The sequence below is a fragment of the Microtus pennsylvanicus genome, chromosome 2 (assembly GCF_037038515.1).
Source record: "Microtus pennsylvanicus isolate mMicPen1 chromosome 2, mMicPen1.hap1, whole genome shotgun sequence".
NCBI lineage: Eukaryota > Metazoa > Chordata > Mammalia > Rodentia > Cricetidae > Microtus > Microtus pennsylvanicus.
Window position 1 is genome coordinate 80600741 of NC_134580.1, and position 5992 is coordinate 80606732.

Below are 5992 nucleotides of genomic sequence, written 5' to 3' on the forward strand. Positions count from 1 at the left end.
ACCACGGCCCAACTCTAACTCATTTTCACGTCCTTAGTACCCAGCACAGTAGCTGACACAAATGGTGTCACACACCCTGGACATGAAAGAGAAGCAGTCTCAGGTAAATTTGTCGTCTGTCCTCTGCATCCCCCACATCTGTTCCTTGTCTCCATTTCTGGTTACTACTGATCCCCTCTCAGTTACAAGAGTCTAAAATTCCTTGGTAGTTGCGAACACTGCCTGACTTTGTGGTCAGAATTTTTCAGGCTTGAATTTGGCTTTGTCAACCACTAACAGTGCTGCCTGGGCAAGTTTCTTGGCCTTCTCTAGCCCGTTTCTCCTTCCAGCAAGTCAGGATCGCACCACAAGCTTTACCGATTCATTCAAACAGCATTTACTAGGCATCTAAGACATGGCGGGAGTGTTCCAGGCAGTGGAAATACATAGATGTCAACGAGACAAACATTCCTCTCACCTGACAGAGCTTCCAAACCAGAGCAGGTGAGAGACCCCGAAAAAACAAGCAACACGGGACATACTAGGTGGTCAGTATGTAATGTGGAAAAAACTCAAATGGAGTGAGGGGGACCGGATGATATAGTCAGGTTATGAGTGTCTAAATCAGGTGTCGAGGGAAGACCTTTCTTTTCTTTCTTTCTTTCTTTCTTTCTTTCTTTCTTTCTTTCTTTCTTTCTTTCTTTCTTTTTTTGAGACAGACTTTCTCTGTGGAGCCTTGGCTGTCCTGAAACTCACTCTGTAGACCAGGATAGCCTTGAACTCACAGATATCTGCCTGTCCCTTTCTCTTGAGTGCTGTTGGAATTAAAGGCACGTGCTACCACCACCTGATGTGGAAGTGTCTTCTATCTATCTGTTGCTTTCATTGGTTAATTAATAAAGAAAACTGCTTAGCCTGATAGGGCAGAATTTAGATAGGCAGAGTAGACTGAACAAAATGCTGGGAAGAAGGGAAGTGAGGCAGACACCATAGCTCTCCTCTCCGAGATGGACGTAGGCTAGAATCTTTCCTGGTAAGCCACCACCTCATGGTGCTACATAGATTATTAGAAATGGGTTAATCAAGATGTGAGAATTAGCCAATAAGAGGCTAGAAATAATGGGCCAAGCAGTGTTTAAAAGAATACAGTTTGTGTGTTGTTATTTCAGGGCATAAGCTAGCCAGGCGGCTGGGAGCCGGGAGGAACGCAGCCCGCAGCTCCTTCTACAACCGCCCATCAAGAGAAGACCTTTCTGATGAAGACTGGTATCTTGGGAAGAATGTTCTAGGAAAGAGGGAAAAAAAACAAAGACCCTAGAGTTTGGGGTTAGCAAGGTGGTCACATGACTAAAGCCACGAGAAGAACAAAGATGAAGATACAATGCTAGTTGAGTGACCATGGAAACTTGGAGAAGTTTTGTTTTTGCTCTGGCTGAGCAGGTAAAAGTTTGGGGGAGCTCAAACAGAAGTGTGAGATTGTCTGACTTGAGTTTTAAAGGGTCTCCCTGGCAGCAACATGAGGGGCCAGGCACATGTACTCTACAGGCTTATTATGAGGAACACACCAGGAAATGCATGTGTGGGCTCGGCTAAGCCTGGGAGAAAGGAAGACTCAAGTCATGGTGGCAACCAGAGATCACAGCTAGAGGTCCAACCTGCCTCAGTCCCCACATGACCTGTCATGCAGGGTGCCACCTGTCCCTGCTCACTCTCAAATCTTTGGCCTTATGCCTCTTTCCTTCAACCCTTCCCCGGTGATGCTCCCCACTGTGGCAGCTTCAGCTCCTCCTTCTCCTACCCTAGTCCCACTGAAGTACACTCCCGTTCTTCCTCATTCAGAAGTCACTACCCGGCTAGTGGCTTCTTAAAACACAACCAGTAAGACTGGTCTTCAGGGCCTCCTGCAATGAGAAGCGTTTCCTACCCGATGCTACTGTTACCTTGGAGATGAATAGCCTTGGAGAAACAGAACTGGACACAATGTGTAACTCCAGTCCAAATCACAGGAAACTGCCCTGGTGGTGGAAGACCAACCTTCACGAGCCTTTACTCCATATGCCCTGCCCACCGTGGACACATCTCCCTGGCCATTCCTGCCTCTCTTCTCCCATTGTGTTACCATAGATTCAACAACCATGAATCTTTCCTTAAAGCTCCAAAATGGTGTGGTTTCCCAAATTAGTTTCCTTTAATTGCTCTCTTCTCCCTTGGGGGCCCCTCATTCATAACAAAACATCCTCACTATGCTTTTTATCAGTTCTGATGAGAGACCCAGGCTCCAAGTCATGGTTCTCTTTCCTCAAGTGCCTCTGTTCTTCCTCTCTGCTCTCCCTTTCCAGGGTGGCTCGCTTCACAAGGCATGAGTGCCAGACCGAGGGCAGATAATAACTGGGACCTGCTGGCTGCAGGGAGAAGAGCCAAACCCATGACAGTATATTTCTACCAACCTGGAAGCCAGATCCTGCCTCCCCCAAAACAGCCGCTGGTCGCGATAGATTTAAATGCCACCTGATTTCTCCCACAGAAGGGCAGAGAGATTGGTTTCAGGAGAGACACCTACCACCGGGTAGATCTTGGAGAAGACAAAGAAAACCTGGTCCCCAACCCCAATGGTCTAAAATAGAAGGCCTGAGGCTAGCTGTCCTTGACACACATGCCAGAGCACAGACAGCCGCACAAAGCACTGGGACACAGATGGCCTCCGTTCTTATGAATGGGCAGCCACAAATGCTGCTATGGAACCTTAAAATGTGAGAATATGATTGTAAACCTTTGAGTTATCGCTACCCAGCTCTGCCTGATACGGATGAGGGCTACATCTGGGACGCTGTTTCCCTACCCAGTGCCAGGACACCTGGGCAGCTTTGTGTCTCCACTGTCACCCCTGTCTGTTCAGAATATATAACCCTTCTGCTACAGCATCATAGGCCAGGAGCATCCTGCTCTCCTGAGCAGCTATCGGACAAACAAAAGGCAATGCTTTTGAGCTTTGGGGCCCACTTTGTCTTCCAGCCGTTTGTCTCAGGATTATGGTACCCAGTTGGGAGCCCAGTATGGAACTGAATGTGCCCTCAAGGGTCTGTTCTGCGCTGCATCTCTCTGTGCCTCTGTGACCTGAGTCTGACTTAATGATTGTCCTGGCCTAGGCTATACTAGCCACATTGCAGGTGCCCAGCCTGAGCACCTACAGCTAGAGGAAGACTGCCCAGTAAACCGAACCATGTACCAAAGTGCCCCTACCAGGGCACAAAGATCCACTCCTGGGGGCCTGCAGCAGGCGTCACGTACTGGAACAGGGGTGGCACCAGACAAGCCATTCAAGTTGTGACTCCCCCCACTCCCCAGTCCACACTGAGAATGAGTAGACTATACCTCATTCTGCTTGCACCGAAACTTCCTTTCCCAAGCCTCTCAAAGAAAGGCTACCCTAAACTAATAACTCTGTACACCAGGCTGGAACTCTATCCAAAGGCTTGGATTTCATAAGGTGCTGGACCTATTGTCCTTTCCCCAAACCCCCTTGCCCCCACTACCAGTAAACAAGGTACTCCCATATTGTACCGCAAACCATCAAAACCAGGTGTTTCTGGTGGCATCCCTAGGCTCTGCCCTTCTCCATGCAGGACCGTAGGACTTTGGCATAAAATCTGGCCCCTAGCACTGAGTCCCGGTTGTGTGTCCAATACCAACACGCGTGTCAGTGCCTGTATCTTCCTTAGCTTGAAGAGTGCAGCTAATGACATTGAGCCCCACATACTAAACAGACATAAGCGGTTAGAGTCCCAGGGGAACCCAGTTCACCTGCGCCAGTCTGCCAGCTCCTGCTGAGGTCTCACCACGTCTCAAACTCACACTACACATAACTAACTCTGACAAGTGCTTTAACATTGTTTTAACACTCTGGAATTGAATCACACTCTTGCAATACCCTAGTCTGAGCTAAGCCATAACCCCTTTCTTACCCATTGCTTGAAGGATACGCGTGGGTCAGAAGGATACCACTAAGAGCTTGCAATCTGCCCACACCAGGAAACTGGCGGAGGCAGCAGAGAAAAGCCCATGTTATCCAGCCTGCATCATGCAATCATCGATGGCACTTGGTGCTTCTACCAAAGAGCCCGAATTTGCTGGCTCCAGAAGCCTTGACAGTTGTCTGGGGAAGAGTGCCAGCTCCGCAGACATAACGCTTCCTTCTGTATGTGGATAAAGTTTGCAAGCAAAGGTCTGTGGAGCCCAACAGATGAACTACTAAACCAAAAGCAGATTCTATATGCAGTAGATTGAGCTCCCTAAGGCTTGGATGTCTTCTGCAGCCTGGCATGACATTGCTTCAGGGGTCCTCCTGCCCGTAGGTAGATTTCATGTGCTAAAACGGCTACCTAGTATTGGTACCATCTACATGTAAGTTGTGTTAGCAAGAATCCTGGCATACTGAGATGAATGTCAGAGAGTGAACTGTGGCAAGATTAAGTTGGGTGCACAAAGTTGCTCACAACAAAGTGACAACAGCTAATGTCCACTGAGGCAGAAGCCATCAGCGGCTCCAGTTCTTCCCAGTTCTGTTTCACCTAGAAAGTCTGGTGCAAGCACTCACCCCTTCACTTTCTAAACCTTTCTTAATCTTCATCTTATGTGAATTTGTGTTTGCATGTGTAAGTGTGTGTGTGTGTGAAAGTGTATGTGTGTGTGTGTGTGTGCTTGGTGCCTGCAAAGACCAGAACACAATGCTGAGTCCCCTAGAATTAGAGTTACTGACCATTGTGAGCCCACTATATGGGCTCTGGAAACTAAACTTGGGTCCTCTGGAAGAGCAACAAACGCTCTAACCTCTAGCGGTATCTCCACCCCTACTGTTTTTCTTTTTGATAGACTCACTCCTGAACAGGTCATCTGGAATTATTCTGATCTCTCTCCTGATCTCAGCCTTGTGCACAGCAGGTATGTTCCCGTCTGTTATCTGCAGCCCTGGGGCCAGGCTCTTCTCTTCTGTTGTGTCCTGTGTAGCTTGGTCCTGGAAACCTGACAGGGGTGGCAAGGGAATGAAGAAAGGACAGATATACAGACACACATGCACTGAAAGACAGGGATCAGGTGGGCTGTGCTCATGCTAGTGAATTAGTAGATTAGCCCACCATGGATGGGGACATTGCCTGGCTGGCCGGGATCCTGGACTATCTAAATGGATAAAGGGCACTGAATAACCTGTGTGTATTCATTGCTTCCTTCTTACATGTATGTAAGGTAGCCAGCCGCTTCAGCCTCCTGCTGTCTTCCCTGCCATAAAGGGCTGTACCCTGGATCTGGAAGCTAAATAAGCCCTTTCTCTCTTAGGCTGCTTTTTTTCATGGTGTTTTATCACAACAACAGAAAAAGAAACTAACACATACATTTAAAACAAAACAAAACAAAACAAAAACATGTGAGCCCGTGAACCAGAGTCTAGCAAGCAAGTGTCCTGTGACTCTAGTGGAGGCTTTGGGAAGACTTTGTCCCAGTCTCCTCTTTTGTCAGGTAGGGAGCTGTTTGACTTCTCTGAGGGGGGGAGGGGGAGGGGGAGGAGAGGGGAGGAGAGGGGAGGGGAGGGGAGGGGAGGAGAGGGGAGGAGAGGAGAGGAGAGGAGAGGAGAGGAGAGGAGAGGAGAGGAGAGGAGAGGAGAGGAGAGGAGAGGAGAGGAGAGGAGAGGAGAGGAGAGGAAGAGAGACTGGCCGGAACATCGAGCTGAGAGCGCCTGGGTGCTCAAAGAACGGACCTTTCCTTTAGCAAGCTTGGTGGTAGGAGGGGGAAAAACTGGGCAGGAAGCAGACTTCTAACAGCAAAGAAACCGTTAGAATCCATCTCTGCCCAAGCTGAAGCCTGAGCAGCCCCACCCAGCCCCTATCCACTATCAAGGACACTTGTGTGCTATCAGAAGCCCTGGGGACACTTTTCCCTGCTTTATCGAGGACCTGAGGAAACATTTCTCCAACTGAAGATAAGGTATTCCGCCCCCAGCACACCCACACAGACACACTCT